This window comes from Curcuma longa, chromosome 14 (assembly GCF_044706935.1).
Source record: "Curcuma longa cultivar G26 ecotype Majalengka, Jawa Barat chromosome 14, ITB_CL_G26_1.1, whole genome shotgun sequence".
Lineage (NCBI taxonomy): Eukaryota > Viridiplantae > Streptophyta > Magnoliopsida > Zingiberales > Zingiberaceae > Curcuma > Curcuma longa.
The window spans coordinates 9,087,340-9,114,311 of NC_133874.1; the positions used below are offsets into that span (position 1 = coordinate 9,087,340).

At 34.8% G+C, this 26,972-nt stretch overlaps 1 long non-coding RNA gene and 1 pseudogene across 1 annotated transcript; both read left to right on the forward strand.

Moving 5' to 3' along the window:
• The first annotated feature begins 306 nt into the window (after nt 1–306).
• On the forward strand, nt 307–1,382 carry LOC141845283 (uncharacterized). Its single transcript, XR_012603237.1, has 3 exons — nt 307–487; nt 734–1,171; nt 1,268–1,382. It is a non-coding gene; the product is annotated as an uncharacterized LOC141845283 (long non-coding RNA).
• Nucleotides 1,383–6,567: 5,185 nt separating this feature from the next.
• LOC141845282 (histidine biosynthesis bifunctional protein hisIE, chloroplastic-like) lies at nt 6,568–11,496 on the forward strand (annotated as a pseudogene).
• Nucleotides 11,497–26,972: the final 15,476 nt, after the last annotated feature.

Genomic DNA, 26,972 nt, shown 5'->3' on the forward strand with positions numbered 1-26,972 from the left:
TTTTCTCCCACAACTTCAAACTACATTGATAAAATGCCTGCAAGACAATGCAATGTGGTATCACTTGGTGAATTCTTCTTCTAGTCTTTCTTGGATAATATTTTTGTTAAAAGCTTGGATTGATGTCAAACACAGGACCATACATTCAAGTTCTGCTCGCCTTAGGAAAGCTTAGTGCACTAAGCACACGAATAGATCATCTAGTTAATAACCTTCTATCCACTCTCTAGGTAGGTAGGATTCGTTGACATTGCAAACATTTCAACTGGATTACCATTATTTTGATTAAATATGATTTTTCAGTCATCGGATGGTGGCATCAAGGAAGCTGTTCTCACTGCACTTAAAGGTGTTATTAAGCATGCTCGCAAAAAGTGTGAGTAGCGCAATCAAGCTTCGAGCTTCCTCTTTAGTGAGAGGCATGTTGCAACTTGATGATGATGAGGTGCGAAGTTCTATAGCAAAAGTCATGAGAATCATGTCTCAGGTACACCATCTTTTATGTGATTGATTTTTGGGATTTGTCTATTGCACGACGTTGGTCTGAAGGTGACTACCAGATTTGGTTTAGCTGTGATAGAATAGATGAATCTTCTACCAGAGATACTTGCAACAACTTGCTACGAAAGCTTATGCTTCTTTTTTGTTTCAATAAATTGCTTTATTAGATTTGTTTTATACTTTTGTTTTATTTTTCATCGAGGCACTGACTAGCAATCTTATTTATTCTCAGTACATGGAAGATAATGAGTTCCAGGATCTGCTACAAGTACTTATGGGTTTGACTAAATCTGCAACCTGGTTTGATAGGCATGGATCTTTTCTCACATTGTCTTCCATCTCTTTGCACCATCCATCCACACTGCACCGAAGTATGCTCTTTCCATCTTTTATAGATACTCTCAAAGATGCCTTGAAAGATGATAAGTACAGAACTGTTAGCATTGCTATATGTACTGTTTTTGCTATGCAATTCCCACGTCATTCATTTATTTTTGTGTGTGAAAACAGTTCCCAATTTGTGAAACCGCAACCAAGACAAATCAGAAGATTACTTTATTTTCAAGTTGGAAAGGAAGGAAACGTATGTTCACAGCTCGTGCAATCACTTAGTTTCTCAAGATGACTCATGTGAGGTCAAAAGAAGAGCCCTCTCTGGCATTATGCAAAGGTATGCATTTTAAATGGCTGACTGACTTTCCCTTAAATCTATAAAGAAGTCAGATAAAAATTTATATTTTTCTGATTGTTTCCACAATTGCATCAGGTAAATCCTACAGCAGTTACTGCAAGTCTTTCGATTTTAGGCCCAGCTATTGCAGAAAATTTAAAGAATGGGAGTGGCCCAGTAAGACTTGTCGCTGAGCATTGTGCGCTGCATGTTTTTCAATTAAGAAAAGGTCAGTGTTATGTTGATTTTGTTTATCATTCTTTGGCCTCTTGGAATTCTCAGAAATCTTTGATTATTCTTAGTTTCATTTTAGTTGTAATTTACTACAAGTTATTTAGGCATTTTACTTCCGAATCTACTGCAATCTATAAACTATATGTTATCATATTGAATTGTCTTTGACTTTAATCTATGGAACTACATGAAAATACCATGCTTTAGTGACCTGTCACGTTAAAGCATATTATTCTTTGGTTCTATCAAGTGTTCACCTAGAGGTTCTAGAAAATATATCTTGCCAAAAACATGACGAGCTTTAAATTAGGAATAAGGAAAATAGCTCAATCGACATTATAATCATCACTTGCAGTTTTTCTTTAATTTCATATTGTTTTCAATAATTTTTTTTTATTATGCAACCGATCATTTGATGTAGGCGAAGACATCCAATCTACACAATCATACATGACCGGATTAAATGCTAGGAGAATTTCAAAGCTTTTTAAAAATAGGTATTTTTTATGGACATGTCAATTAATTAATAAACTTTGTCAACTTGTAAATAACTACTAAGATTGATAATGACAACATGCTCTTTAATTTTGGGCATTCTTATTCTTGGCTCTGGAATTAAGTTCCTCTCTCCGATCGGATTATAATCAGTATTCAAGCATTCTAGGCATTCTTATTCTTAGCCGTGGGATCGAGTTTTTCTCTCCAGTCGGATTACTGTCGGTACTTAGGCATTATGAGCATTCTTCTTATTATCTTCATTGTTGTGGGATAGAGCTACTCTTCCCGATCGGATTATAATCGTATTCTGGGCATTCTTATGCTTATTACCTTCATGGTCATAGGAATGAGCTCCTCTCTCTAGTCGGACGATTATAATTGGTGTTTAGGTATTCCGGACATTCTTATTCTTGGACGTGGGATTGAGCTTCTCTTCCCGATCGGATTATAATCGATATTCAAATATTCTAGACATTTTTATGCTTATTATATTTATGGTCGTGGGATCGAGCTCCTCTCCTCGGTCGGATGATTATCAGTATTCACATATTCCGGGCAAGTTTAAAATATCAAATCGTGCTGAGATTTCGATCCCGGCTGGAATGATATAGTTTTGGTATCGTATCGTGTCATACCGGTATAGTTTCAATATTTTTAAAATATAAAATATATTAACTAAAAATAAAACAATTAATCTAAATATTTAAAATAAAATATTTTTTAAAAATAATAGGATAATTTTAAGAGGATTTAATTAAGTTTATTTAAATTACCCCAACTATAGGTAGAAGTTGATTGTTAAAACCTAAGTTAAAAAAAATCCACGCGATTGCGACTGGTGCACGCGCGGGTTGCACGATTCGCACGACCGACGCCCGCACGGCCCGCGCGATGCCTTGGAGATGTTGTCAAACCTCCATCCTGGTTGGAATGCTGTACTGGTGCCAGCCCGTTGGTTGAACGAAAATTTTCACCGGTATCGAGCAAAACGGCTCGAGATTTCAAACCTTGACTTCGGACATTTTATTCATAACTGTGGAATCGAGTTTTTCTCTCCGATCGGATTATAGTCGGTTCTTAGGCATTCAGGACATTCTTCTTATTATCTTCATGGTCGTAGGATCAAACTCCTCTTTCGGTTGGATTATAATCGGTATTTAGGTATTTTGGGCATTCTTATGCTTATTATCTTCATGGTTGTGGAATTGAGCTCCTTGCCCCGATCAGATTATAATCGGTATTCAAGTATTTCGGGCATTCTTATCCTTGGCCGTGGGATCGAGTTTCTCTCCCCGATTGGATTATAATTGTTATTCGGAATTCTTATGCTTATTATTTTCATGGCCGTGGGATCAAGCTCCTCTCTCCGATCAGATTATAATATGTAGTCAGGTATTCTAGGCATTCTTATATTTATTATCTTCATGGCAATGTGATAGAGCTCCTCTCCTTGGTAGGATTATAATCAGTATTTAGTATTTTGTGCATTATTATTCTTTGATTGAGTATTTGCTCGTTATATTTCTCTTTTAGTTCTACCTTTTGGTTGGTTTTCATTGCCTTGTTGTTACTAGTGTTTGTTTTTCACTTTTGGCACTATGTCTAGTTGAATGCCATTGAACCTAACTTCTTATGCCAATTATTAATTTCTTATTTGATTAATTTTCTCAATTAATTTTTTAAGATGATGCATGCATAGTCAGTGACATAGAGAGTTGACATGAGGCACAAATATCATTTCTATCATCTGTTGAACTATTGGTGAAATGTTTGCTTCTTATCGCACCTTTTTTAAAACCTTTTTAAAAACCTTTGTTCTCTTTTCCTTATGACAATGATGACATGGAATATCAACACATCCGGATGTATGATGGATCTGAAAGAACGTGCTTTGACAATTGTACTTGAGCATTTAAAGCCATCTAGAGTGATTAAAGGTATTTTTTCGGACTTATGTCTCTTAAAAACCCAATCTCAACTCTATTTGATTTCTATCCTACTTTGTTGCCTTTAGAATTTTCTCTACAGGAGTGATTGCTGGTGGATGGAAAGCTAGTATTAAATGTTGGCAATGAGTCTAGACTTGGCAGTAAGATGACATCATTGGTGTGATCTTCTCCCTAGTTGTAAGATAACTTTAAATTAGACAATGCTTACTTTTGATATTATTGTTTTGCTAGAGAAATGTTTCGACAAGGGCTTTCAAACCTGACCCTTTTGCTTCTGTTCAAGATGTTGCCATCCAGTCCCAACCATTATTTAACATTAGAGACTCCAATAAGATTTAATAAGGGAAACTATTTATATTTGGTCTGATGATTCTAACATGTATTCATGTGCTTAAAATTTTCTTTCTGAATACTTTGCAGGAAGATAGGGAGAAGCTTGTTCCATAAAGATTTAAATTTGAGCTAGAGGTTTGTTTTTCAAAAGATCTGAAGTTATTTTTATTTATTCTTTTGACATTGGAGCTTGCATAAGACCACTCTAGTGATGGAAGAAAAATGTTTGATAAAATGTTCCTATCAACATTGGATATATTTATGTATTATAAGCTAAAAAAATTAAAGTAATTAAATTGAAATATGATATTGTGACCTATTTTAGTTCTTTGACCTCTTAAACAAGAGTAAATTCATCCATATCTTTGCAGCACTCTTCTTTTCCTTGTTCCCTTCCTCCCCACAAGTAGACATACTCTTAGCGAAGAAGATGAAGGAATGATTTGTGGGTTTTATAACTGTTTGCGTAGAGAAAAAGGTAAAAAATGACTAGTAGCCATTACCCAATGGTGTCTAGCTATTGGGTCATAGTACTTCTCCTTAGAAGGTGATAAAGTGTTCTCACCCATCTAACTCCATCTTGCCTGTGCCATCGATCTGGCTGATTGCAAGTACAATGTCCTATTTTTCTTTTCATCAGTCTCTAATTTACTTATTTTCTTTTTCAATTTTTTTTTATTTTTTGATATTGTTCTTAGAACATTTGTCTATCAAGTGATTTGTCATTTAAGTAACTTCAATGCTTCATTGTTCATAAGATGGAAAACTTGTTGGGCAGAAAATAGATGAAACTACTGTAAATAGCGTCTTGAAGAAGTCTCTTGAGAACTATACCAAGTGGTGCAAGTATTTTGCCCTTCAGCCAATATGGAAGGACTATACACTTTTTTGTGTGACTATCTTCTTGCTATTATGTTATATATTTTCCTTTACTAGGTTTGTTTGACTGATTTTTTGTTGAATTTTCTACGGCATGGATAACCTTAGCAGGGAAAAGAAGTTGTTGTATGTTAGTTTATTTCTTGATATGAGGAGAAGCTGCCAACATTAGGTTCCTTCCAGAATGTTTATGTTACATATTTCATTGTGTAAGTTGATGCAATCAATTACAAGTTATTCTTGTAAGAAATACAACGTCACTAGTAACAAAATCATTGTGTTGTCATGTCTCTAGCAACTTAATTTAAGTTTGTCTATAATTCTTCTATGTTCATGTTGGATGCATTAGTTTTTCATCTGATTCATCTTGGAATCAATATTAACTCTTTGTACAAGTAGAAGTTGGAGCCCTGAGTCTCCTTGCACCATTGGTTGATTGCATGGATCTTTTCACTATTAAGTAAACTAAGGGTAATATATTTCGCTTCCATGAAAGTTGTCTCTTTATTTATTCTAGACTAAAATAAATGAATAATCACATAGTCAAATTAATTGACATTTTTCCTCTTGTCTCTATTTTAGTCTACATGTCTACTTTCACATATTTTTGTCAAATTGGATATGGCCCTGTTCATTAAGGCTACTTATGCTTAATGGTTGTTTTATTTAAAGATTAATATATAATGTCATTAAGTTGTTTATCTACTAACCCTTTCTTCTTTCGCTCATCTCTATTACACCATTAACACTGGTTGGCTCCCCTCTATGCAACATTGTTGTTGTCTCGTCGAAATCCTCCATGCTCACCCACTTCGAACCAACCTCCTCCCATAACACTTGCATTCTTGTATGCTAGTAAAGGACTGTGCTCACAAGCTCTCACTGTTTGGCGGATCTTGGTCAAAAATTATTATACTGGATTGTGGAAAGATCATGCTAGTCTGGCGAAGAATGAATCCTTAGATTCTTCTGCGGATTCAGGTTCTAGTCCAGTGATTGCTACAACTGAAGCTTTAAAGCTACTTCAAGAATCATCCGACGAAGATCTCATATTGGAACATCTTGAATGGGTTGTTATATTTGACATTATGCTGAAAGTTAGAGTCTATAATGCTGGACTTTTTGAGTTGTTTCTTAACACATTGTTGGTTGTTGCTATTTTAGATTGTAGATATTGATCAGGAGCTTGCAATTGAAGTCTTAACATTAGAGTCAATCAACTTTTGCTTGGTATTTTCATGCTTAAACAAACTGATTTTCAATTGTTTATTTTGTAGTTGCAATTAGTTTAGCTTCTCCTTAACCTCACCCTAGGAAATGAAATTGTGATTCTATCTGTAAAACCAAAGTCAGATATTTTTATATTATCTCGAATATAGACTTTGAAGTGTGAATAGTTTTTTTGACAACCCAAAAGCGTGAGAATATTCATGTCAGTACAACAGCCCAATATTCAGGTCATTTAGTAAACATCTTATACACTCTATGAACACATTGGGTGTTTGCAATGGATCCCATGTCACTTTCATAAAATCTTGATGTCTAATTTATGTTTGATATTTATTGCATAAACATGGTCATTGAAGATTGGGCTGGAGAGATTATACAACCTCAAGTCAGTGATCGAACTTAACGTTGCCCGAAAATATTTGAATAAAACATGATTAAATAACCACCATGACCATTGATTACTTGTTTCTGTAGTATAGTCCCAGTACTTTCAAGCAAATTGGATCACCATCTCATTTCTCTTGTGAAATTTTGTGCTAATTAACTATAACAAATAAAGTGCAGATCTTTTGTGATGATGAAATATTTAGATTTAATCATGCAAAAGTGTGAGCACATTGGAATGAACACCAAGAAATGTCTAGAATGACCTTTAATGCATTTGGATTAACATGTGTTTCTTTCGTGTTATAACAAATTCGTCTTATTGTTTTTTCCTAATAAAAATGTGATTCTTAGTTTTTTTCTAATTAACATGAATTGCTCAAGTAGAAACACTATTAGATAGTGTCAAATGGGATAGCAAAGGGTTAGCAGTTGCTATTGCACAAAACGTGGGCACTGGATCTATTTTGATGCAGGGGTTTGCGAACAAAGAAGCACTCGCAGTTACCATTGTGTCTCGAAAGGCAACTTTCTACAGTAGATCAAGGTCAACCTTGTGGACGAATTTTTCTTGATTGTGATCATGATTCAGTAAGCTTCTAGAAGATAATATAGTGTTGTGTTTGATCAAATATTTTGATGCATTACTTTTACTACCTTTGTTTAGATCATATACCTTGGGAAGCCTGTTGGACCAACCTCCTATACTGGAGAGAGACCTGTTACTATTCATCAGTATATGATCTTTTGGGTGATCAAAAGGTTTGTAATCTGGACATTTCTCAAACTTATTAATATCTTCTTTCTGCTATGCTTCTTGGTTAGTTTATCTACATCATTGCTTACAGTCCATCCAAGATCATCTAGCATCTACAACCTTATACTCACTGGAGGCTACAATTTCGCAATGCAAGGATGAAATCAACTCATTGAAAAATGGAAAACCATCATGGATGAAGAAGTTGCTTCTTGACAACGGGTTATTTTGCTCCAAAGTCAGGTGTGTGTCTTCATTACTGTCACATACAACTCATGCAGAACTGGGAATTATTTTGTGTATTGTAGTTGATATAATTTTCCAGTTGATGTTGGGTTTGTTGGACCTCGGAGATATATTGTTCTGACAATCTGTCAAAAGACAAGGGTCCTAATATAGTGAGATTTAACTCACTCTAAATTTATGCTCGTGTATGGTTGACTCTGATGAGATTTAGCAAATTGATGAGTTTTTAATAACTTTGATATCCATATAATAGCAGTTTAACAATGGAGAATTTTGAGTAAGTGCAAACTCTACTACTTGTTTTGGGTGGTACAACTTATCTTCTTATTCATGTCTTTCCAAACTATTGTCTGCTATATGGAAAGATGGTACTTGTTCGAGCCAAGATTGGTAAATCCAGAGTTAGTGAGTATTCTTCACAAATAGACTTGATATACTCCACTCAATAAGAGCTCGACCATGTTTGTTCTATAAACATAAAAAAGCCTTGTAGAACCATTAAGCTTGGGCAATAAGCCAAACATGAACTTAGCAAATTTTGACTTGTGAAAGAATGTTCATAAATTGTTCATTAATAGAACTTGTGAACATTTCATGAACAATGCTAGTCCACATCTTGTCTGTATGCATGTTTAAGATTGAATACAGTATCTTCTATATGCTTGAGGTACTATATGTATGTTAATTTTATTTTTTTACATGTTTACTAATACATAATATCTTTGTCTGAATTTTTCAATATTAATTGTAAACGTCCTTGTTTAATTAATGGCATTTGGCCTGTGCTATGCTTGATTTACAATATTGCATATGCCCACATATCCATATGCAAGCTTATACTAATTTAATCTTCAATTATCACTACAGATAAACTATTTAAAAAAAGGATCATGCATAATGTCATGCGAACATAATGAATCAACAAAATAAGAAGGTAAAACATACCTTAGTCAAAGGTGATATGATATGTAGAACAATGATGTATATTGATTTAGAATAATAAGACTGCACTTTGATCAATCTTGATGTAGATCTAATTATAAATTTTTTAAATTTCAATTAAGGTTCTTTAACAAATGATGGGTTCCAAATTATTTTGTTTATGATAGAAACCAATAAATCACAACTTGGTTATGAATGAATCACAACTTGGTTTAGGCAAGAAGAGTGAGGAACATTAAAATAATAATAATAAAATGAGATTATTATGATTGAGGATAGTCTGTGAATTTGATAGTTGGTAAATTGAATCAATTAGAGTTGAAGTCGTGAATGATAAATGAACCATAGAAAAGTTTATTCAATATCATTAAGATGTTTATTGTTTCTTTTAATCAGGGATTGAAATCTCGTGCCGTATCGCCCGTACGCACGAAAAATTTCGTTTCGCTGCGGCACCGGCACAACGCCGGCACACGATTTCCGACCGGGGAACGCCTCCGGATGCGTCGCCCGGGCTCGGCGACGCCTCCAGAGGCGTCGCGCGGCCTCGGCGACGCCTCCGGGCGCGTCACGCGGCCTCGGCAACACCTCCGGAGGCATCGCGAGGCCTCGGCGACGCCGCCGGAGGCCCCGCCCAGGGCCGGCGATGTCGTCGGGGCTCGACGACGCTCCGCGCGGGCGCACCGATCGCGCGGCGCGCGATTTTTCCAATTTTTTTCTTTTTAAAACTATTCTTTTAATTATGGCCTCCTTAAGAGTTAAACCTTGAGCTTGATGAAGATGAGATCTTGTTTGATTTGTTAAAACTATCGCTTAATTCACTTTGTTGGTCTTAGCTAATACTTTACAAGTTAAATAGACCATTACGGTATTTTGGATCCTATGCTTTCAGAGAAAAGGCCTCAGAACTTGTCAAAACGTTGCTTTAAAATAAAGACAAGACTCCAACTGCATCTGTGATGGCAGATCTGCTATACCATGAATAGTATTGCTCAAGCTTAAGGATGTAAAAATGGAAGAGGTCCTTGAAGTCCTTAGAAAAAGATTCTATCTGTCGGGCATTGAGGAAAAGAGTAGCCGAAAGAGGTCTACCAACCAAAGCTGAATCAATGGCTAAGCCAGGTACAACGATCCAAGCTCAAACATGACAATCTTTATCATTAATTATATTTCTTGAAGTAATAAATATTATGTATGGACATTCAAGCAACAAAAGGATTTGGGATGCTACAGAGTCAGGATACCTGTCCAAAAAGCATCAAGAAGTCCAAATTGATTGAACTTCCCATCATCTCCTATGTGGCTTATCTTTAGCTTCATCTAGGGCACAGGACCCATCACTTTTTTCTTGAGGTGGCCACTCAAAACTGCTTTTGTCCTCGACCACTCCTCGGAGTTGGCACTGCACATGAAGGTGCAAACTTCATCAATGTTGATTTTCAGGACTCTTCTCTTTTGTTCCCCCTGATGGTTTCTCTGATGGTCTCCAAGTGTTGTTTCTCCATTTGCATTCCCTGATTCCTTGATGAGACTCGTTGATGCAGTTTTTGCAAGTAAGGGATTCCCTGATTCTTCGCTGTTGTTCTGCCATTTTGTATCAGATTTTGATTTTCACTTTGCAAGGCATGATTGGTTTTGATTTTGTGTATGTTGTCAGCCATTTGAAAACAAGTGGATAAGATCATCCTCGTCTGGAGCTACAAATCTAACTACTACACAAGCTCAAACTCAGTCCAAATGTAACTACTACACAAGCTCAAACTCAGTCCTGAGCATCAGATCACAAGTGTGTTTCCATGGCAACATATGATTAATTTGGTCTTTTGCTTCTGCTGGCATAGGAAAAATTTTAGAGGTTTTCTTTTCTTTTATTATCAATAGGTGCACAGATCCTGGATCTTGCAAAAAACAAATAATTGAAGATTTTAAGAATAAAAGCCTCTTTGGAAACTTACTTGTTATGGGCATCACAAGTAGTAAGTTATTTTAAACTCATATGTACCTGATAATACCTAGTAAGCTTTCTCACGATGCATTAATGCACAACCACAAATCATGTAGACCTTTTGATGCTTGTATATACTGTTCGATGTTCTCTTCTTGTTTTCCTTTTTTGTTTTTTGGGATTTAGGAGTATGTGCCCAACCTCATTTGTTTCTTATATTTTAATGAATTTGTGACTTAGTAGCTTGGTTCTTGTGGATGAATTATGTAGATATATTTGTATCCGAATAACATGTGATGTGACACTATGCTTTATTCATTATCATGCTTAGCCATGGCATTCTTGAAACTATATGGATACATGTATACGACAATTATAAGCCACCATAAATAATAGAAACCACAATTTTGTTGCTTTAGTTATTGATGTTGACCATTAAATTTCATTAGCATCACTTGATAAAAAAAATGGGAAGAAAAAAGGTTTGAAAATTTGCTATTCTAGAATTTGCACTGTTAATAATAATTTAACATGATATGATACATAATATTTACAAAATTTCTAAATTGGATTCAAATAACACCGTATTATTGCCCTTCATTTTTACAATTCCTGTTGATGTGCATAGTATTGCCTCATTGACTGACTAATCTCTTTTCCAATAGTGGTCCTTGTGGCTTTGTTGGTGATATCAGTTATGAAGAACTTTAGTCAGCTGCATATGATAATGCAAGCCAAGGATTAAGTGTTCAGTGTATTGTAAGCTCCAAAGCTGATTCTTTCTTTATCGCTCTCTAAGTCATTAAACTAACTGAGAACATTGTGCTTTGATAGGGTAGATAAGATGATGTCTAGCCACTCTATATATCTCTTTGATAATTTGTACCACTTTAGCAGTTAGAAGCAGCTGAAACCATTGATTTTATCTTGGAGGACCCTCTAATTGTATTAGATGTAAATTTTAAATGGTTCCTGTATGGATATATTATCATTTCATATCAAGTCTCTTGTAGACATGCATAGACTAAAGAATTACCTCACTGAGCATGTCTCTAATTGAGTTGTAAAAATTTTTGGATAGATATCCTACATCTGAATCTGAGCTAAATTCCTTCCGATTAAAAAATCTCTTTCTAGTTGCTCTAGAACAATTAGGAGATTTGCTTCATGTAGCAACATGCTATTGGTTGGTCGTTCCGCTTATTTGTATCAAGTTAACTTTAGAAAGGTTATTGACTTAATTAACTCACTAATTTTGAATAACTTTACTCTCTTGATCATGACATTCTTACTTTTTTATCTTTACACACACACACACACACATATATATATATATATATATACACATAAGAAGCTTGTTTTTGAAGAGGATCATAGATATAGAAACTAGAAAGGTGGCAATGTCCTACAGTTATACTTCAGTCGCATGAGAGTTATAAGTTATGTTAGGGAATCATGCAATTTATTATTAAAATATTAAGGTTTCTACTTAGTACAGTAGCATATTTATGTAGAAAAAACTGGTCCTATATAAGCTTAAATGTCCTTGTATTATGATTATTGCATCAACAATCAAGAGTTTTCCTTTTATATAAAATCCACAAATAAGAGAATTGATCCATTATCTTGACAGACATTTGCTCGAAATGCATAAGCTTTATAAATTCTTCTATTAACCCATACTTCCATGTGGAAGTAAACTACAATGGTAAACTTTTCACATTAAATTTTGACGTCTTTGTTGAAGTCCAACATCTAATTTATAGCTTAGTCTAATCCCTAATTAGTTACCTCCAATCCGATGATAGTACCATCACCATTGACAGTCGATTAAGCTTGCTCCGATATCAAGAATGATACTATTATAATTTGTTCAAGAGGACTAACTGGTAACTTGATAAACCCAACTACTTGATCATAAATGCTTGATTTCCGACAGTAATTCCATTAGCTAAGGTTTATCATCCTCCCATGTTGGCCGATAATTTCTCATATGGGACTAAACTAAGATGTAACTGACATGCTTATTATTTCTTTCCCTTTATGGCCTATAAATGCTTAAAGAATTTGATAATTTATTGAAAAAACCATATGGTTCACAAAGTCCTAGTTTTCATCAGATGAATTCCGCTCCCATTTCAAGCTCGCCTCGGATGAGTCAGTCTCCTGTGTTCATAAACAATGTATCATCTGTAGATGTTCAAGGAAACAATGTCCCCTCTTTTTCAAGTTTTAGTCAACTAAAGGTAGCAACTAATCTTGGCTCTGAGAACAAGTTGTTCTTTAGGTTTTTAAATTAGAATCAATTTTTTCCCTGACTTTCCATTTTCCTTAACTTTCAATACCTGTTATCCGGTCTGATCCATAAGGATTTCCCAGCGGTAATTTTGGTCAACCTAGCCCTTTCCAAAAAGCCAACTAAAGTTCTTTTGGCCTTGAAAATTTTGGAAATTCAGGTGTTGTAGCAGCAAATAATGTTTTTTCTTACATTGAATGGTTGAAGTTCATCTATATCATTTGTATTGTTTCCTTGTTACCATGTTATTGAACCACTTCAATACATTTTTTTACTTGAAGTTCATCTATGCCATTTTTATTGTTTAATTGTTACCATCTCATCATACCACATCAATAATAGTAGAAATAATATCTTTTAATTAGTTATGCATATTGGTCTCCCCTTATTTTTGATATCATCACCTTATATAGAGAAGGAGTGAGAAAATGGTAGAGGATGCCCTCTGTAACACTCACATCTTTCTCACCTAGTATCATTAGAGCACCCCCAACGCGGCATTAATCGGGGGTGTTATAATGCCCCACACCAAGTCACCAATGTGGGGCGTTCAAAGCACTTGAACGCATTTAAGGTATTGAACACGTTCAAGTGCAATGGGGTGGGCCAGCCCCGGGCCGGCCACCCCGCATGCATTTTTTTAAATCTTTTTTATTTTTTAATTATATTTATTAAACAGTTAGTTTTAACGACTATTAACTGTTAGTTTTAATTTTTATTAAAAAATTAAAAATTTTAAAATTAAAAATTAAATAAAAGGGTTAATTTTTTAACGGCGAATTCAAAATTTAGTCTATAAATATCTACCAATTTGTATATATATTTTCATTTCAACTCACTATACTCTCCAATTCTACTCTTTAAATATTCTCCCCATCTATTTTTTAAAGTCCCTATACTTATTTTCTATTCGAAATGGATGAAAATAATAGGGATTTTTTTTATAAATTTCTTGAATTCTACAAACAACCCACAAGAATATTCATCTTACCAAAATCCACAAATTCTACCAAATTATCAATACCCATGTCCATTTCCAAATATGTCATTTCCTCTACAAAATCTTTAAAATTTTCAAAGTTTTGGAAATTCTTATGAATCATCCAAATTATGCCCCTCGAAGTCTATATCAACCGCTTCCAGTCGAATATTGGTAAAATATGAGCCATCTCTATTTCACGCCACCGGTTGTTCATGGATATGGTACCCCACACACTACTGGTATGTCTTTCACTCCTCCGATGTCGAATGAACCTGCAACTCCAACTTTTGTCCCGGAGACTCAACTTTTCGACCGAGAATCCCCGATTGAGGTGGTCAATTTTGAAAAAGTGGTTTCAAATGCCGAGGGTATAAGAAAGCATTTAAGTTGGACAAAGGTTGAAGACGAGATCTTAGCGAGAAGTTTTGTCACTATGAGCGATGATTCAATAATCGACAATGATCAAAAGGCGGATGCTTTTTGGGGACATGTTCAAGCTACTACAATGAGAATCGCCCCTCAGGTTCAAACACCAGAAGTGCAAATGTTATACGGTCACATTGACACAATACAATCCAAAAGAAGGTATATCGATTCAATGCAAATTACAATAGTGTTTACAGTTCATATCGAAGTGGTCACAGTAACGAAGATATATTGAGGTTTGTGTACGAAAAATATCAATCCGAAAACAATGACGTTGCATTCAATCTTGAGCATGTGTAGAGAATTGTCAAAGACTGTCCAATGTTTACTCCACAGTCTACTGATCACTTTGTGACCACAAAGAAGATGAGGATCTCAGAGTCGGAAGCAAGCAACACCTCTTCCAACCAAAATGTGAGTATAGACTTGGATGATGAATATACTCGTCCAATGAGATAAAAGGCAGCAAAAAGAAAGAGAAAAGACAAAGTAAAATCGACCATGGAGGATTCTACAATAAACTACAATAATATTTTTGTAAAGTTCACTAAGTACATAAGCGTGAAGAAGTCCGAAGTCGATCTGAAGCAAAAACAACTCGAAGTAGAAGAGATTAAGGCAAAAGCTGCGTTGTCCAAATCTGAAGCTAAGAATCATCACTTGAAGTTGAAGGAGTATAAAATATTGAACAAAGACACCTCGCAGATGACAAATGAGCAACTTATCATACATGAATATCTATGCCAGGATATTAGGTCGAGATGGAATATTTAAGTTGTTTACTCAATATTCATTTTCTAATATTATTATATTTTCGAGTGATTGTAATTTTTAATTATTGTATTTCTCATTTCGATTAATGTGATTTTCAATTATTATAATTTTACAAAATAGTCATTGTAAACTAGCCGTTGCAACTAACCGTTAAAAACTAACCGTTACAAACTAAACGTTACAAATTAGCTGTTGTAAATTAACCGTTGCATGAGAAAAATAATATATATAGACACATTATGCTACGAGATTTTCATTCGACTATCATACTATTTCTCAAACACATATACTAAAATGTGTTTCCTCCAAAAATGTCTCATTCTACAGGTAGCTCTAGCTCAAGTTCCATCTTGACAAGCGAAGATGAAGTCCATGTTAAAATCGATGAGCAAGTTTATGATCCGGGTGAAGAACTGATGTTATTGGTTTTTCAACAACACCAACAACTTATGGAAGCATATCAAAGGAGGGACACACGCAAAAGAAGAAGGTTAATCTAAAGAAATCGTGAAGCCGAGCATGAGAGGCTCATCAATGATTATTTCTCTATAAACCCGGTGTATCACGATGAAATATTTCGAAGACGATTTCGAATGCGAGAGTTATTCCTCCGCATAGTGAATGCATTAGAGAATCATTCAGCATTTTTTCAACATAGGGATGATGATGTGCGAAGAAAAGGATTGTCACCACTACAAAAATGCACCGTTGTGATTCGTCAACTGGCTTATGAAGTCCCCGCCGACCATCTTGACGAGTAACTATGTATGGATGAATCAACTACCATCAGGTGTCTTTTCAAGTTTTGTAAATATGTGGTTGAAATATTTGGTGATAGGTACTTGAGAAGGCCAATGCTGAGATGATGTTCAACGTCTTCTCAAATGCATGTTGAGAGACACGGCTTCCTTGGCATGTTGGGCAACCTTGATTGCATGCACTATAAATGGAAAAATTGTCTAGTTGCTTGGAAAGGTCGATTTAGGAGACATGGGTCACCAACAATCGTACTTGAAGCGGTCGTGTCTTATGACTTGTGGATATGACATGCAATTATTTGGAGTTGTCGGTTCGTAACGATATTAATGTGTTATATGAATCTCTATATTCAACAATGTCTTGCAAGGAAATACTCCGGAGATTAATTTTATGGTGAACGACATTGCATATTACGAAGGATTATTATCTAACAGATGAAATATATCTAAAGTGGGCTACTTTCGTTAAGGCTTTTCCTTGTCTACTTTCGTTAAGGCTTTTCCTTGCTCGAAGGATCCCAAGAGGAAGTTGTTTAAGGAAAGACAAGAGTCTGCAAGAAAAGATGTCGAACGGGCATTTGGGGTGCTCCATGTTGGGTCCAATAGGATGTCCATATCTCCACAATGGCATGATATTGTCCACTTTAGGCCTAAGCCCTCATGATTTTGCTCTTGGGCTCTACCCAAAAGGTCTCATGCCAATGGAGATACTTTCCATCCTTTTAAACCCATGATCTTTTCCATGTGTTTTAGATGTGGGACTATGTTTGCACTCTTGCAACCCAACAATCCCCCCTCAAACAAAGGACCACTGGAAGCTCCACTACCATTTCTCATGGTCCGGCTACCATTTCTCATGGTCCGGCTGCCATGTCCTCATGGTCCGGCTGCCATGTCCCTCATGGTCCGAGCCTCCCCTATTTCCTTTATTTTCCCCGAGGGTCCCCACATGGTTAGATCTGGATCATGGCTCATCCAACGGTTAGTCTGGTGAAGAGCGGCCTGACTCTGATACCAATTGTTGGGTCCAATAGGATATCCGTATCTCCACAATGACATGATATTGTCCACTTTGGGCCTAAGCCCTCATGGTTTTGCTCTTGGGCTCTACCCAAAAGGCCTCATGCCAATGGAGATACTTTGATCCTTTAAACTCATGATCTTTCCCATGTGTTTTAGATGTGGGACTATGTTTGCACCCTTGCAACCCAACACTCCAATCTTGATGGGCGATTGTCAGAGGTCCAGCTCGTTATTGGTATAGAAAAAAGTTAAAACAAATCATGTTAGCTTGTATTATTTTGCATAACATGATTGTTGAGGATGAGGGAGCTCACGTGACAAATTGGTACAATGATGAAGGTGACGAACCCGCACAACCTATCCATGACTCAAATCGAGGATTTCAGGATTATCTTCGGACAAATTCTCAGCTACGTGACACTCAAGTTCATCACCAAATTCGCGCCAACTCAGTTGAGCATATTTGGGGGCGATACAATAATAATCCGTGAATTAATATTTCATATGTTATTTTTAATTTCATTATAGTGTGGTTTATTCTAAGTTATTGTTGTATTTCAATTTTATAATTACATGCCAATTTTAAATAAATTTTATTTTCTCAACTTTGTAATTTTAACCGTTTATTAATTATCACAAGACACCCCCACTTTTTAATATTATTTTTTAAAAATAGTAAAATTATTATTTTAAAAGTAAGATTATTATTAAAAATAATAACAATAATTTTAATATTTTAAAATATTTTTAAAACATATTTATTTAATGTATATAATTTTAAGATGATTGAGTGGATGGTGGAACCCATAAATAATGAGTGTTAATATTAAAAGGAATATAGGTGAAAGAGGTATGTTGGTCTAATGAGTATGTGGCAGTGGACCCCATGCTCTTTAATGAGGTGAGGGTGTTATAACGCCGATGCATTGTGGATGCTCTTATTGCAAATGGCTGACGGTGTCATTTGCTACTGTAACTGCCACACCTTTCTCCCTTGGCACTATTACTATTGACAAGATAACTGACGTGCAACTGACATGCCTTTCCCCCTTAGAACCATTAATGTTGATGCAATAACCAATGTGCCTTTTGATCCACTATGTTCGTCTTTGTAATTGACATGCCTTTCAAGAACCGACGCCTCATATAATTCCTCTTCATCTATTTCTATACTCAGAATAACATAGATACAGTGTTCGGGAGAGTCACACACTTGAGCTCTGACACGCAATAGCATCACGTTTTATAGTACTCGAGCGCTACAATACTCATGAAGTTACAATGCTCATGATGTTAAACACTTGGAAACATCATCCCACTTGGACACTTGACTCTGGAGGTTGGGAGGTTGGACCAGCTTGGAAGGTCGGTAGGTCAGATTAACTAAGCAAGTTGGATACTGATGATATCTGTATCGCCCTGCCACATGACTTCTACGTTGATCGAATCCTGCTAATGATAAAATCACATTGGTTTTCATGGGCAAAGATGTTCATTGTTTTGCCAAAGAAAATGAAAGATGTGCGAAGTATATAATTGCTTGCTATTTGGGCCATGCGACTAATCGAATAGATGATAATTGCGGCAACAAACTTTATTAGTTACTTCTAATTTAGATATAATCCCTAGTTAAATCCACCCATTCATCAAGTTGTTTGGTTAATGTTCATAGCCTAACTTTGGGAGTTTGACAACCTCAATTTCTTTGTCAATTGCACACTTTTTGTTAGTCTCACCAGAATTAAACACTTAGCTATATTCGAACTATCATTCATGCATACACATCCATGAACCACACCCACACTTGTGTTTGAGCCAATGTTTTCATTCAATCAGACTTGACCAACCTTTCAAGACTTATATAGTCTTGGATATTAATTTCTCATTTATTCAAAAAATTAGTTGTTGACGATCTACTGATGAAACAACATATGCATGTCCCTATTCAACTAATTGGCTAAAAAATGGATTTCTAACAACTACCTACAAGAATGAAAATTTTAGACAAGTTTTAAAAAAAATTTAAACAAGAGTTCTAATCAGGAAACTATTGCATTTAGAGAGGTAATTTGTTGCTTTAAACCTTTCATAGTTGAATGTAATTGTATCTAATTAGTGATAGAAACTTGTAAATCCTAAGCTGTAAAAATTCTACAAACTGAATGAGAATTCAGATAATAAAAAAATACAAGACTAAGGATCTAGTTTCAATGATTAACATGCCACACCATATTAATATATATAAATGACAAGGAACCTGATTGGAGAACCATTATCCTTATCTTGCAGTATCAACTGCTTGATCTATGTGGAAGAAGATAAAACGGAAGCAAGAGGATGGTCTTTCAATGGAATTAGGGTGACACCGCCGCAAACCTTCGTCAATGGAGAATGAAGGCAAGATGTCAATCAACCCTAAACCTTCATGAACAAAATCCTATATATAAAAATATGATTTGTTATAAACTCATAGATAATAACAGATTTGGCTAACGAGTTTTACATATTTAATCCACATCTAATAATCTGAAACTTAATAAATCTTAATTAGATCACTTAAATGGGTTCAATTTGTATCTGCATATATAAATTATAATTAAGTCCACCTTAAGATATTAAATCCAACAATCTCTCACTTGGATTACATGTGATGTATATATGATACACCAGAGTTATGGTATCATCTACGATTTGTATATTGTAAATGTAAAAATCTTAATAACTATGTTAAATTATTGTATTATGGTTATCTTATTAATTTTGTTAATCAATAAGTATTGAACAATGTTATGTATGAAATATGAAGTTTATATTAGATTGTTACATGACTCACTCTATTGTCAAGTCAAACAAAATACACAATGTCTATTGGAACAGTGATGCTGATCTTTGAAATCAACACCACCCTCATGATACCAATAAAAAACTATGGTTCTGATTTATGAAGACCAACACTACAGTTTGTACTAATTAACACAGGCCCATAACTCCTTCTAGGAGTATCAAAACCATGATCACATAACAGATCTATCTTTCTTATACTACTCTCTTCCAATACATGCGATATTTTAGAAATCCGAGTCCTCTAGGTCTATTGTTGGGATAACAATCAAAGTTCCACATTGAAAATATATGGAAAAGATCCTGGGGTTATAAGATGGAAAATATCTCATTGATACGAGACCTTTTGAGTAATGCCCAAAAATAAAACCATGAGGGCGTGAGCCCAAAGTGGACAATATCATTCCGTTGTGGAGATATATATGGATTCCATCAGATCTAACAGTGGTATCAGAGTGGATCTATGTAGTGGGGGGAGCCTCAAAGGGTTCTGATCGGACAAATTTGAACTCCTATGTATTTTTTAGGTGAACATAAGTCTGAATATGCCCTCGTTAACTGATTCAAAGCCCTCCTAGCGTTCGTCAAAACAATTATAAGCTTTCATCAGGCAATGATGCTGGTTTTCGAAGACCAGCACCAATATGGTGTTAGTTTTCAAAGACTAGCACCACAGTCTATACCAGTTGACATGCGATCATAACTTTATCTATGTGTCTCAATAATAGGATTGAATACCATGTATACATTCTACACAATATTATCTCCTATACCATGTCAAGTTTTTAGAAATCTGAGTCTCCTAGGTCCATTAATGAGTTTTGGTTAAAATCCATTAATGAACTTAGAGGGCTTTGATCAGGCCCATTTCAACTCCTATATAGTCTATGTCAGTTGACATGCGATCATAGCTTCACCCATGTGTCTTAATAACAGGATTGAATACCATGTATATATTCTACACAATATTATCTCCTATACCATATCAAGTTTTTAGAAATCTAAGTCCCCTAGGTCCATTAATGGATTTTGGTTAAAATCCATTGATGACTTTAGAGGGCTCTGATCAGGCCCATTTCAACTCCTATGTGTTTATTAGTTAAACATAAGTCCAATATGCCCTTATCAACTGATTCAAGGCTCTCCCAATGTTTGCCAAAATGATTTTAAACCTTTCATCATTCTATGATGCTAGTTTCCGAAGACCAATACTAATATGGTGCTAGTATTCAAAAATCAACACCACAATTTATGTCAATTGGCACACGATCATAACTTCGCCTACATGTCTTAGTAATATGATTGGACACCATATATACCTTCTACACAATATTATCTTCCATCTCTTTTTAATTTTTCAGAAATCCAAGTCCCCTAAGTCTATCAATGAATTTTAGTAAATCCATTGATGACCTAAAAGGGCTCTAATCTGGCCAATTCCAACTCCTATGTGTTTATTAGGTGAACATAAGTCCAAATATGCCATCGTTAACTGATTCAAAGCTCTCTCAACATTTTTCAAAATGATTTAAACTTTTATTAGCTAGTGGTGCTGATTTTCGAAGACCAACAATAATATGATATTGGTTTTCAAAGACCAACACTATTATGGTACTGATTTCAAAGACTAACACCATAGTCTGTGTCAGTTGACACGCTATTATAACTTCATTTACGTGTCTCAGTAACATAATTGGATATCATGTATACCTTTTACACAATATTATCTCTCATTCCATTTCAAGATTTCAGAAATTCGAGTCTCCTAGGTTCATTAATGGGTTTTAGTCAAAACTCATTAATGTTCTTAGAGGACTTTGATCGGGCTCATTCCAACTTCTATGTGTTTATTAGTTAAACATGAGTCTAAATATGCCCTCGTCGACTGATTCAAAGCCCTCCTAACATTCGTCAAAATGATTTTAAACTTTCATCCTTCTATGTTGTTGGTTTCTAAAGACCAACATTAATATGGTGCTGGAATTCAGAAACCAACACAATAATCTAATTTCCCTAACCGTCTTGTAGTTGAAATGAAACCCTAAAACCCTCTACACTTATCACCAGAAACCAACTCTGTAAAACTCTAAACCCTATCATTAATGGTGGAAGGAGACTGCATAGTGGAAAACCATAAAAGCACTAATGGAAAATCATGAATAAATCATTAATATAATATAACTAAAGCAACGTACAACACACAATGGTCGGTGGAAGGAGACTGCAAGACACTCGAGACAAAGATCACCAAACAACTAGCTCCGACGGGAAGATAGACATTATCTTTGAGAGTGACAGATCTGAGCAAGAGATGGGAAGCGTGATTTAAAGTTAACGGGTCAAATTTTTGTTGGATTCCAAAACACTTTGGTTCTGGTATATGAAGACCAACACCAGGTGTTGGTTTCCTGAGACCAGCACCATAGTGGTGTTGCTTTCCGAAGACCAACACTAATATGGTGCTGGTATTCATAAACTCTTTTAATGTTTGAAGCTCTTTCCAACTATGTTGAAAATGTATACATCACCACAATGTAAATAGATGATTTAAGTTAATAAATTGCAACAGAATATGAAGATTCTCATAGAAGATACAATGTAGACACTCAGCCCATTTCTACACTTGCATTATTTTTTACAATTTTGATTACAACCTTAAGCTTACAACAGTGTTAATGTTTGATGTTCTTACACTTGCATTTCAAGAAATAGTAGATGGTATAGCTGGTGGTATTTTATAAGATATTTTATTATGACCAAGTTACATGCACCAGTTGCATTTATTTTTTACCTTCCCATTATGTCTAGACTCGATGAGTGCCTTCTTTTACTTACCGGGCTACACAAGGCTACAAGGAGGTAGGATCCTAATGTTGTTTAAACTAGTAGTCCAAAATTCCTTACTTGGACATGGGTAGATACGATCTGTGTAAGTGTCCTTCCAATTTTGTGACTCAAAATAATGCTCAAAGTAACATACTGGATCTATGTTCCGGTGTGTGATCACGACAATAGCATGTGAGCAAGGAATTCCTTCAATTTGAAACTCACCACAATCGCAACAATATCTTTCCAAATCAATTATATATGAAGCAATCGATATTTGTACTTCCATTTCTGTTTTGGAGTATGGGCATACTATATATTGAAAACTTCTTTGTTTCCTCGAATCAATTTATTTAGTGGCATAAGTTAACAAAAAATCATAACATTTTGAAGCTTCCTCCAGATGGTTAAAGAACCATTAAACTACCTTTCTTCTAGTATTATCAATTATACTATTAATGGGGAGTTCATGTATATCCTTGAACAAAGCATTTAAACTCTCTGAACAATTTGTGACTAGCATTGCGTACCTTCTCCCACTAAAGTGTGCATTAGCTCATCTTTTAGGATCAATATTCTATACTCACTGATACGCAACTGGATGTCTTGTAAGAATGGACTGTATTACTTGGTCAAACTGGAATGTTGTATTAGCTCTTACTGTTGCCCAAAATAAGCCTACAACACACCTATCCCAAGTATTTGTCACCATGTTACAAGATAAGCGATAGCAACAAAAAACATGATAAGCAGTTGGGTAGTAGAATTTTTTAACTACTGATATAATACCACGATCTCTATTTGATACAATGTTCATTGACTATGGATCGACAATAAGGAATTTCTTTACATGATCTAAAAACCACTCTCAAACAGACCCACATTCAACTTCAACAATTCTAAAGCAAAACGAGAGGATGTTGCTATTAGCATTGACTGTTGTTGCCATCAATAACACAACAGGATACCTACCATTAAGATGTGCAACATCAATTCCAATTAATTTGAGTAGATAGGACCTGAATACTCTCTCACAAGCACCGAAAGCTCAAAAATAACACTGGAAATGATTATCGACATTTCTGTGTAGTGTCATGTAAGTATCAATGTCCCTAAATCTAACTTGCGCAAGTACATTGGAAGATCTCTATAAATCTGCTCACAATCACCAACCACTTTCTTCAACGCTTTCTCTTGGGCTAGATATGCTTTCTTATGATATGGAAACGTCAAACCTAACTTTCATATCTCTTTGAATAAATTTTGGTTTGTACTATTCAGAAGCAACAAACAACTCTTCAACTTGGGAGGCTACGAATGTGGATGTGTAAGATTTGTGATCAAGTGTTTCCCTAAAGTTGAGACATTGATGTTCTTGTACATATTTTGTAATGGTGAACTCCACATCTCCCCTAGATACTAGTCTCTATGTACATGGTTAATTGAAGCAAATAAATTTAATTCTATTTAGCCGGGTGTCAACTGGATTGTATTTGATATTTTTAAAAATAGCATGCCTTACAAGTTCATCCTTGAACTCTTGTCGAGAGGGGAAAACCTATCCAACAAAAAATTCATATTTTTCTATTGCCTCTACAATTGGATTTGGTATTAAATTGGATATCATTAGCTAAGAATACTTTTGAATTTGCATTCCATTCTAATTTTTCTTCAATTCGAATATCTAATTTTTCTTACCGACTCCATGTTGTCTCAAAATATTCGCCAAATAACATACTATTATTGGTACCTCAGCTTGTAATGGATTTTTTTTTTGATTTCGATAGAATGTCAAATTACTTGGATTTCTGTTGTTGTTTAACATATTATTATTTTCACAAGATGGAATATTACTGGATCTACATTTGTGGACTGTTGAGTAGCTCGTTGTCTCTCTGCTAAATATGAATTAATGGAGCCCATATATGATTCAAGTTCATTAGAAATATAGTCATCTTTGAAAAAAAAAAGATGAGAGATGTTAGTGTGTAGAAATTATACATGATGTCTAATCCTATTACTGAGACACGTAGATGAAGTTATGATCATGTGCCAAATGGCACACTATCGTGCTGGTCTTCGTAAACCAGATCCATATTGGTGTTGGTCTTCGAAAACCAACACCACATAATCATGAAAGTTTAAAATCCTTTTGATGAATGTTGGGAGGGCCTTCAATCAGTCCACAAGAACATATTCAGACTTATGTTCACCTAATAAACATATAGGAGTTGGAATAAACTCGATCAGAGACCTCTAATGTCATCAATGGATTTTGACCGAAACACATTTATGAACCTAGGGAACTCAAATTTATGAAAACTTAAAATGGGATGGGAGATAATATTGTGTAGAAGGTATACATGGTGTCCAATCCTGTTACTAAGACACATAGGTAAAGTTATGATCGCGTTCCAACTAGCACAGACTATAGTGTTGGTCTTCGAAAACCAACACCATATTGGTGCTGGTCTTTGGAATCAGTCAACAATGTTGAGAAATGCTAGGAGGGTCTTGAATCAGTCAACAATGGCATATTCGGACTCATGTTTATCTAATAAACACATAGGAGTTGGAATGTACCTGATCATAGTCCTCTAAGGTCATCAATGAGTTTTAACCAAAATCCATTGGTAGACATAGGGGACTTGAATTTTTGAAATAGGATGGGAGATAATATTGTGTAGAAGGTATACATGGTGTCCAATCCTGTTATTGAGACATGTAGGCGAAATTATGGTTGTGTGCCAAGTGGCATAGACTCTAGTGTTGGTTTCTTATATTCAGCATCATATTAGTTTTGGTCTTCGATAATTAGCACCACTGTCTGATGAACATTTAAAATCATTTTGAGGAACATTAGAAGGGTCTTGAATTAGTCAACGAGGGTATATTCAGACTGATCATGTTCACCTAATTGGTGTTGATATTGAGAAACCAGCACCACAGTGGTACTGAAAGTTTCAAATCGTTGTAATCATTGTTGGGAATGCCTTAAACCAGTAAAGGAGGCCTTATTTGAACTTAAGTTTACCTAATAAACTCATAAGAGTTGGAATGTGCTCGATCGAGCTCTCTAAGTCTATCAATGGATTTTGACTGAAACCCATTGATGAATCTAGGAGACTTGAATTTCTAAAAAGTTTATATCTAATGGAAGAAATGAGTGTGTAGAATGTATTTATGGTGTCCATGTCTGGTTTTGACATCCCATAAAATTAATCTGGATACGTTATATGTATGTGTCAATTGCTTTGAGTCATACACTTTAAAAACCATTAAAAACCTGGGCACATAAAGACTATAGACTCTCAGGCACTTTAGAAACATGTATCACTTGGAATGAGTCTTATCAGAGCTATCTAGGTCCATCAATGATTTTTAATCTAGGATATTTAGATTTTTAAAATTTTGTCATGAAATTTTGCCAATATGAAATGACTAAGTCCATTAATAGATTTTGACATTTAATGGAAGAGATGAGTGTGGATTAATATGGTGTAAATTGACACAGAACCAATAGAGTGTTGAATTTTAAATCATTAACACCACAATAGACAGTTCAACACCATAGTGGTGCTGGAACTTAAAAAGTTCAGAATTAAAATGGTGCTAGAATATAATATTTAACACCATTATGTTAGGGTTTCAAACTACTGTACAACTTTCAGATTTTGAAATTTCAACACCAAGTTATAAAAAAACTCTACTAATAAGTGATAGAAACTTAAACTTCTAAATATATAATATATTTTTCTCCATTTACTAACCATTTAATATCTCATATAGAAAACTAATCACATTGTAACATAGAGCTAGTTGCTATGTTGGAATCCGGTTGCTATTTTGTGATGATATAAGTTGTATGTAAAATAAGAAAAGTTAAGTACGGAGCTCAACGTTACCATCCAAATCAAAGAACGAATTTTTAATAAAAATGTAACTCAGATGCTTTGAGAAACTATGAATAAAGTAAGCCAGTTGAAGGAGGGGTAATATCAAAATCAAGTGCGCCTTTTGGAAAATTTTAAATTTAGATGGGCCTTTTGGGCAAAAATAAATTTGAAGTGCGCCCTTTAAAAATTTACCAAGGTTTTTTAATTTCATTTTTAACAATTGTTTGTGATTTTTCATGAATTTAATGTTTTAGATTAACAAAACAATTTAAAAAATCGACTTGTGATTTTGAAAACAATACTTTAGGTTTTTGCAAATGTTTGAAATTTTTATTTATGAGTTCTCTTTCTATTTCTAATTTTTTTTCTAGATTTTTAAAATATCATCGATGATTTTAAGGTGAGAAAATTATAGAAAATATTTGCAAATTCTAGAAGATCACAATAAATTTAGATAATTATAAAAATGTTTAGAAAAGAGGTAACGATAATTATGAAACTTCTAGAAAGATTAGAATATAAATTTTATTAAATTATTAAAAAATTAAATAAAAAGCATCCGTCAGCGTCGTGGAGCAACCT